Below are 8,777 nucleotides of genomic sequence, written 5' to 3'. Positions count from 1 at the left end.
ATAAAGATCGGGAACAGATAACAGATTAAATGATATCCCTTAAATATTGGGATTACACAACAGTAGCATGTTCACACGTAATGGGCTATCCCAAATGATGCATCAGGTCTTTGAGATCAGTAATTGGCATTGAGTCTATCAAGACTTATGGGTCAATCACAAGCTTGTCACCCAACTTCATGCTGTGCTCGGGATAGGCAGGTACTGACGAGGCTGTCACACCCGAGCTTGCACTTCCCAAGCTTGGGCTATCCCGCCTGAAGGCAATTGATGATTAAGTGTCATGCCATTGCCCATCGCGAGTTCAGAGAATATTCGAGGTTACACATCTTCGAGGTCGTTGTTTTACTTCGGAGAGGTTTTATGGTTAGACCATATAATGTTTTCATACATTTCAAGCTCACACCTGTCGAGCCCAGTTTTTGAGGCATAACTTCTTATTTCGAAATTTAGGTGTAACAGTATTTAAAAAAAATTATAATACCTTATTTTGAAAAAAAATGAACAAAGGAAATTTTTAATAAATATAGTTTTTTAAAAATTACTATAAAAAATATGGCTTTTACAATATATATTACTAAGTTTCCTAAATTTAAAGTTTTAAAAAAGTTATATAATATATATGGTATTTTTCCAATTTTACAACTTAATTATACAAAAATGATGGCTTATTTATTAAGTTCTACATTTATGTGAGAATCTAAGAATCATATATTTTTAAATAAAAAAACCTATAAATTTATTAACGAATTGCAATTTCCATTAAAATATTTAAATAATAAAAAAAAGTCATGTAAAGTATAATTTCAACAAAAACAAAATTAAAATTAAAATTTGCAGTAAAAGGGTTTTTATTAAATATGTGGTTTTCTCAGTTTCTTTTAGATTTTTCTTAAAATCTGAAATCTGAAATAATAATTAAGAGATTTTAAATATGAAAATCTTTTATTACTATATGAGCTAATTTCCATAAAACCCTAATGACTTTTTTTTTCCTACTCTCTCTCTAGAACATGCTAACCTTGACTACTTATCCAACTTCAACACTATCGTGGACGAGATATCCATGGGTAGCTCTAGCAAACGCACCATAGGTTCCATTATCTACTATTGTTAGTTTATTCTCTCTTCTTCTTTTCAAATAAAGAATTCCTAGCTTCTTCTTTCTTCATTTTTTTCTTATTTATTGTATTTTATTTTTATCAAGTTTTTCTTTATGTAAAACTACCAAAAGGTCTTCGTTCTTTATTCTTCTATCTTCTTGTTTCTTCAAATAAAGAATTAACATAGTCCTTTGTATTGCTTTTTTTTTTAATATGGTAGATTACTTGAATTCTAATGGAACCCTTTCTTTCTTTTTTTTTTTAGAGGCTAATAAGTACAAGCTCAAATTGGCAGTGAAAACAAATTGAGACGGGAATATACCTTGAGCCATGTTTTTTATACCAAGCTATTTTGAGTTCAAATATTTATTCGAAAACTATGTTATTAACCTAGTACTAAAACAAAGAAATAATATGAGTGAACATTTTAATTTACGGTACAACTTATTAACGAAGACAACATCAAATAGTAACTTAATATCTAGTAACAAAGACAACAACACAAAATATCTTGGTACTTTTGTACATTGTTAAAGTAATCTGGAACAATTATAAACTTAATAAAGACAACAATAAGAAGTAACATGAACCTAACATTGATCAAACATGTTGAGCCATAAATAATTTTGAAAAAAGTAACTTGGTATTGTAAAAGTATCCTGTCAGTTGATTCTTTGCATTTTTAGCTTGATGAGGTAACCTCGTACTACCAGCTTTATTGATCAAACATGTTGAGACTTCCTGGTGTTTTAAACAAAAGTAACCTGATATTGTAAAAAGTAACATAATAGTCGATTATTTGCCTTTTTAGCTTAATGGAGTAACGTGATATTTGCAATTTTTATTGAACAAACATGTTGAGACTTTGATTATGAAAAAAGTAAACTCTTTTTTAGCTTAATGAAGTAACCTGGTACATGCAATTTTTATTGATCAAACATGTTAGGACTTGATTGATTTTGAAAAGAGTATCCTCGTATTGTAAAAAGTAACTTGTCGGTTGATTCTTTGCTTATTTTAGCTTAATGAAGTAACCTCGTGCTACAATTTTTATTGATCAAACATGTTGAGACCTGATTGGATTTGTGAAATAAGTAGCCTAATATTGTAAAAAGTAACATGTCAGTTGGTTCTTTTCCTTTTTATCTTAATGAAGTAACTTGGTATATGCAAATTTTATTGATCAAGCATGTTGAGACGTGATTGATTTTGAGAAAAGTAATCTCTGTTTTAGTACCTACAATTTTTATTGTCAAACATGTTGGGAATTGATTGTTTTTTTTTAAAACAAAAGTAACCTATCAGTTGATTCTTTGCCTCTCTAGCTTAATAAAGTAACTTGGTATCTGCAATTTTTATTGATCAAACCTGTTGACCCTGATTTTGGTCAACTGACACGGAGTCAAAATACGCTTGACGTGGATGAATGCGTTGAAAAGAATGTGATGATGAAAATAATAAGAACACAATAGTTTATAGTGGTTCGGCCCCAGAATCTGGTAATAACCTACGTCCACTTAGATTGTTATTGATGTGAGAGTCAAAGGAGTGATCAAAGAACTAGGGTTCAATGAGTTTCACTAACCTCTGAAGAACAATACAATATCTCAGATAGAATTACTCTAGTCTCAAATAATTCAAAAGCCAAAAGTCCCTTCCTTGAGCTATCTTTCTCTATTTATAGGCTCAAGGGGGATTACATAAGTTTGTTACAAACATTCTCTCCTAAATAATCGGATATTCAGGAGATTGTCGGCGTCAATTTTGGGATTTACAAAGATCTTTATGGAAACATCATATTGCATGCGGAACCATCGACCAGACTGGTCGCAGGTAAGACTAGGCCGCCTACTGCTTATAATGTGCCTTTTGGTCGATATCCTAGCAGAGTTCCTCCAAGTGTCAGCCACGTGTCCAGGAATCACTTGCCACGTCATCTATGCCAGTTTTTTGGATAACATTTGCCCCCCAAGTTTATTTATTACGAGCAATAAATAAACTTTTGAGGAAACGACCCTTCGGTGACCCCGCCATACGTGTCAGAACCCTTCGTGCGTTCTTGGAAAAAGCAACCTACTCTTGTCTAATCATGACTTTTTGCTTCCACAGTAATAATTCGACGGCTATCCCGCTTCCCCATACTTCGGAAAAGGGGAAACCGATGACTAATCCCTTTTAATGCCACAGAGAAACTTATACATAACATCTCCAAAGTTCCCCTTTTCTTTTTACACACGCCATTACTCTTTCAAGAAACCCTAAAACCAGAGCTTCCATTTTCTTCTGGAGACTGTCCCTTTATGTTCTCAAAACTCAGTCTGAGAGTTCCCTGATCTCTGAAAACTTTTGCCAATCTTCTCGACCTTCTTTCTGGTAAGTCTTTGAATCTTTTATGTTTCGTATTATTGTAATGCATGTTCCTGTATGTTTAACTGTTGAGTTTATCTACTTCTGGGTTGAGATGCTTGTCAGTAGAATGTCTTGTGGGTGAAAAAATGTTACGAGTTAGTTTGATAGTTGAGATCATACTTTTTAGGACGTAAAACCGAAGTAAAGATTCGATTTTTAGTCCAGCCGGAAAAATAGGTTTTTCCCGCCCTAAGGGGAGTTGAAAAAGCTTTTATGAAAAACTTTTTACTTTCACCCTTTGATCTGTTTCTCAAACTGTTCGTGTGGAAAATTTTAGCTTTTTGTTAGAATGCTGCTGTATAAAAGCTTAACTTTTATACTCGACTAGCGTTATTCTAAAAAGCCTTAAAAATTCTCTATCCTCACCTCCCCATTCTTCTGTTTGCAGACTTTAATGCCAGATTTGTGGGGAGGAGAACGGCCCATCGACGACGATCTTCTTGCCCAGCTGGTCGAAGGCGAAGAACAACCGAGCGACAGAATTCACGAGATCCCTTTTTCACGATCTTCTCCTAGACCTCGCCCATCTCCTCCTCAAATGGCCCGTTCTAAATCCTTAGGCAAGAAAAGACCTGACTCCGAAGATAGCCCAAACTCTCCTGCCCATCCTGATTTACAGGCTAGGGTTCCTTCGACCAGCGGTCGAGAAAATCCCGCTCCTGACCCTAATATCCAAACTAGAGCCCGCCCTCGTCATCAGAATCTGCCTGATGTCGAGTGGTATCTCTCCCCGACCAGCCAAGTCACTCCTCGGATGCTTGCCAACTACCTTAGGAAGTATCCTCTCACAGGGGTCAATCTCAAGATTCCTGCTGCAGACCAAAGGGCTAACCTTCCCGGAGGTGTATACAGTGATTGGTCTAGGTATCATATAGAGGCGGGGGCTACCCTCCCTCTACATCCTTTTTATCAGGGGGTGGGCAACTATTTTGGTGTCGCCCCCTTCCAAATTACTCCGAATGAATATAGAATGCTGGCCGCACTCTATATCTTGTATAAACTTAAAAAATGGCCAGAACCTACCCCCCATGAGGTCAATTATCTTTTCGACCTCAAGTCCAACCCTCAACAGTATGGGACGGGCTTCTTCCATCTTTGTCACCAGGAGACAAACCGGACGTTCCTGAGTGACACCACGCACATATCCAACGTGGGGCAGTACAGCAAGGAGTACTTCCTGACGCCGGACATGACCAGCAACAACCTAGCCTTCGCCCAAGGAGGTAAGTGCTGTTTTTACTGGTCGATACTTTTCATCAGCGAATTTTCCTTCATTTTTCTTAAAGTACACTTTGTCTTTCAGGCCCATGGTTACGTCCGACCCCAACACCAGACATGGTGTTGAGGTCCACCGCATTGGCCAGGATGACAGACGCAGAAAAAAGCGTCAAGTCCGTGGTTACTGATGAAAATTTGAGGCTAACTGGCCTCCTGGCTCCTCGCCATGAAACAAGAGGACCCGTGGCAGCCGATGCCACTGCCGAGGGGGTTCCCGAGCAGCAACCCCCTGCGTCCCCTCCGCGAAGGAGGCCGACGGGGGTTACAATCAGGGAACCCACTGGCAATCCTTCCGCAGAAAGGCCTTCTGCACCCCAAGGCAAGGGGAAACAAAAGGCAACAGAATCCGTTGTGAACTTGGGGGAATCCTCCGATGAAAACGGTACAGTTATTTTGCTTTTAAATAGCTTGCCAATTCCCTGTCACTTGTTTGACGGGGAGGGCAACTTTACGTATACTCCAAATCTAGGGCCAGACTTCTTCGTGCCAGGTAGTGAGTGTGTGACTAATAGAGTCAATAGTATAGCGACCAGTAGTTGTAGCTCGGGTATTAAACTTTGTGACCTCTTTCCTGTTTTATCAAGAGTTCTTATCTGCCTTTATCTTATCATTTGCATATGTTTACTTGTGTGCAGATATGGCCACTCCCAACGTCTTCGATTTATACCAGACCGAGGAGGAAGTAGAAGTTCCTCTGGTTCGGCGAAAGACGTCCAGGAGGCATAACGGTGAATCGAGCCAAGGACCTCCTGCCAAGAAGAGTCGAACAGAAGATCCTCCCAAGGATGCGCCAACTAGGCAAACTCCTGCCCAGCCTTCGGTTCCTGTCGAGAAGGAAACCCCGCCTGCTACGACGAACCCTCCACCTGCAGCTGCCAAAGAACAAACCCAGCGGGACGAAGCTCTTGGGGCCAAACTCTCGAACCGCGCCTTGCGAGCAGACAAGGACTGCCTTGCACACATTGTGAAGTACGATCGTTGTAAGGATGCGATGGCTGAGGCAGGGAAAATAAGGGTTGACCAAATTCTGAACAGGGCCCTAAACGAAATGGCCAGCGTAAGTGTTTCTTATCTCTTTGGCCTTAGTCTTTTATTCTTTGCAAAAAATTCTAACTTTATCCTTTGTCCACAAGCCTTGCTGACCGCAACTGCTGCTCATACCCGTGCCCAGGCTACCATCGACCAGGTTCGGGCAAAGGCCATCGAGAGGTACCAGGCGAAAGCTGTGGAGGAGCTTTAGGCTGCAGAAGCCAGGCATGCCGGGGAGTTGGAGGCGGTCACCCAACAGAAGGACGCTGCGGTGGCAAAGATGGCGGAGGTCGAAGCTTCGAAGGCAACTTTGAGGAAGCAGAGGGAGGAGTACCAGGAGGCCAGCCGAGTCCAATATCGCGAATGCAAGAGACTCAAAGAGGAGAATCTTGCCAAGGATAAGGTCGTGGCTGATCTTGAGAGCCAAATAGAGCAGTTGAAGCTTGACAATGCCAAGAATCTGGAAAGGAATAAGAATGCGACACTTCGGTGTTTCTATAACTTCTGGAAACACAACCAGGGTGCCACCTTCGACTACCTTTCAGAGGATATCAGGAATGCTGAACTGGCCCGCTGCACTGCTCTATTGGCCGAAGAGGAGGAAAAAGCAAGGATCCCTGCTTCCCCAAGCATCCAGCCGGCCGCTTGCGTAGAGGAAGGAAGAGTTGTTGAGGATGAGGCCAATCAGACTGCTGAGCAAGACCCTCCTGCTCCTGCTGCCCCTTAAACTTATTTTCTTTTTATTTTTCTTCAATTACACGACCCACAGGTCGTGATGTAAAGACTATCTTTTTTGGATTTGCTGCATGGGCAGCAAGCTTTCCTTTTATTCGAGCAGTTACATCCAAGCAGTGATGCTTGCGGTGTAAAAGATTGCATTATAATGTTATAATATTTTCATTTACTATAACATATGTCTGTATGACCGAACTTAGCATAGTACTTTGGTTTGATTTAACAAAATATGAATTTTGAAAAATACTCTAAGTACCCTAGCATGCTTTCACTTATTTTGTTCATGTGTTTACATACCTCATGGTACGCTTTGCTATCGATGTGCCTTATATGCCCCCCAAGTGATCGAGGAGCTTTAGGTCTTGGGTCACTTGCCTTGACCACGACCTGTTCGAACATTTCTGCTCGGTAGGAAACGTAATACTTGTAATACAGCAAAACAACACACGTAATGAACAAATACTTGTAAAAATAAATTTACAAAGGTTGGCAAGAATGACTGGCTGCACACAGTCCCTTATAATCTCGTATTAAAAATGGCCTAAACATGTCTTTACGAGTGATCCTAAAAAAAAAAAGGATCTTACATATATAAGCGATTAGCCATACAACGTGGCTAACCCTTTTTGTGAAACTTGTAAAAAGTAAAATTTAATACAAGCCAGTCCTTTAAAAAGGACTATTCACTGATAGTACTTGCGCAGGTGTTCTCCATTCCAATAACGTGGAACGAGATCTCCGTTTAGGCGTGCAAGTTTGTAGGTGCCCGGATGAAGGACTTCTTCAATCTGGTAAGGTCCTTCCCAATTAGGTCCGAGTACTCCAGCAGTGGGGTCGCGGGTATTTAAGAAAACTCGTCGTAGCACCAAGTCACCGACGTTGAATTTTATTTCTTTTACTTTTGAGTTAAAGTACCGGGCGACCTTTTGCTGGTATGCAGCAACTCGGAGTTGGGCTTTCTCCCGTATCTCGTCAAATGAGTCTAGGGACTCCATCATCAGTTGACTATTCTGGTCCTGGTCGTATGTTATGCGTCGATGTGAGGGGGGATCTAACTCGACAGGTAACATAGCCTCATATCCGTAGGCTAAGGAAAATGGGGTATGACCTGTCGCTGTTCAGTGAGACGTTCAATACGACCAGAGGACTTCAGGCAGTTGCTCTGGCCATGCTCCTTTAGCGTCTTCAAGCCTCTTCTTCAGGGTGTCCTTAAGAGTTTTATTCACGGCCTCGACCTGCCCGTTTGCTTGGGGATGCGCAACTGATGAAAAGCTTTTAATAACTACGTGCCTTTCACAGAAGTCGGTGAATAAGTCACTGTCAAATTGGGTTCCGTTGTCTTAAACGATCTTTCGGGGCAAACCATACCGGCAAACGATGTTCTTGATGACAAAATCAAGAACTTTCTTGGTTGTTATGGTAGCGAGTGGTTCAGCTTCGGCCCATTTGGTGAAGTAGTCGATTGCCACAACTGCGTACTTCACTCCACCTTTTCCCGTGGGTAGGTATCCAATCAAATCTATCCCCCATACCGCAAAAGGCCACAGACTCTGCATCTGTTTCAACTCGTTTGGAGCTGCTCGTGGAATTTTGGAGAACCTTTGACATTTATCGCATCTTCGTACAAACTCCATCGAATCTTCATTCATAGTCGGCCAGAAGTAGCCTTGCCTTAGAATTTTCTTTGCCAAACTCTGCCCCCTAGCGTGATCTCCACAGAAGCCTTCATGCACCTCTTTCATTAGTTCCTTAGCTTTTTCTGGTGTAACGCATCTGAGTAGTGGCATTGAATACCCTCTCCGGTACATAACACCATCGACCAGTATGTACCTAGCGGCCTGCCTTTGTAGAGTTCTGGCTTTGTTTCTACCTATTGGTAGCACACCATTTTTCAGATACTCCAAGTAAGGTGCCATCCATGTATCCTCCATTCGAATTTCCATACTGGCTTTAACCGCTTGTATGCTTGGCTCACTTAATCTTTCTACTGGCACAATGTTCAAAGTGTCAGCATCTTTCGTGCTCGCGAATTTGGTTAAGGTGTCTGCGTTTGAATTTTGATCCCGCGGTATTTGTTGGAGGGTATACTTCGTGAGCTGGGCTAGCAGGTCTTTGGTTTTATTCAAGTAGGCCACCATTTTTAAGCCCCGCGCTTGATATTCCCCTAGAACTTGATTCACCACCAGCTGTGAATCGCTGTAAATATCAAGCGTCTTTATGCCC

This window comes from Humulus lupulus, chromosome 3 (genome assembly GCF_963169125.1).
Source record: "Humulus lupulus chromosome 3, drHumLupu1.1, whole genome shotgun sequence".
Lineage (NCBI taxonomy): Eukaryota > Viridiplantae > Streptophyta > Magnoliopsida > Rosales > Cannabaceae > Humulus > Humulus lupulus.
The sequence above is the reverse complement of the archived record's forward strand: the minus strand, read 5'-3'. Positions refer to the sequence as shown.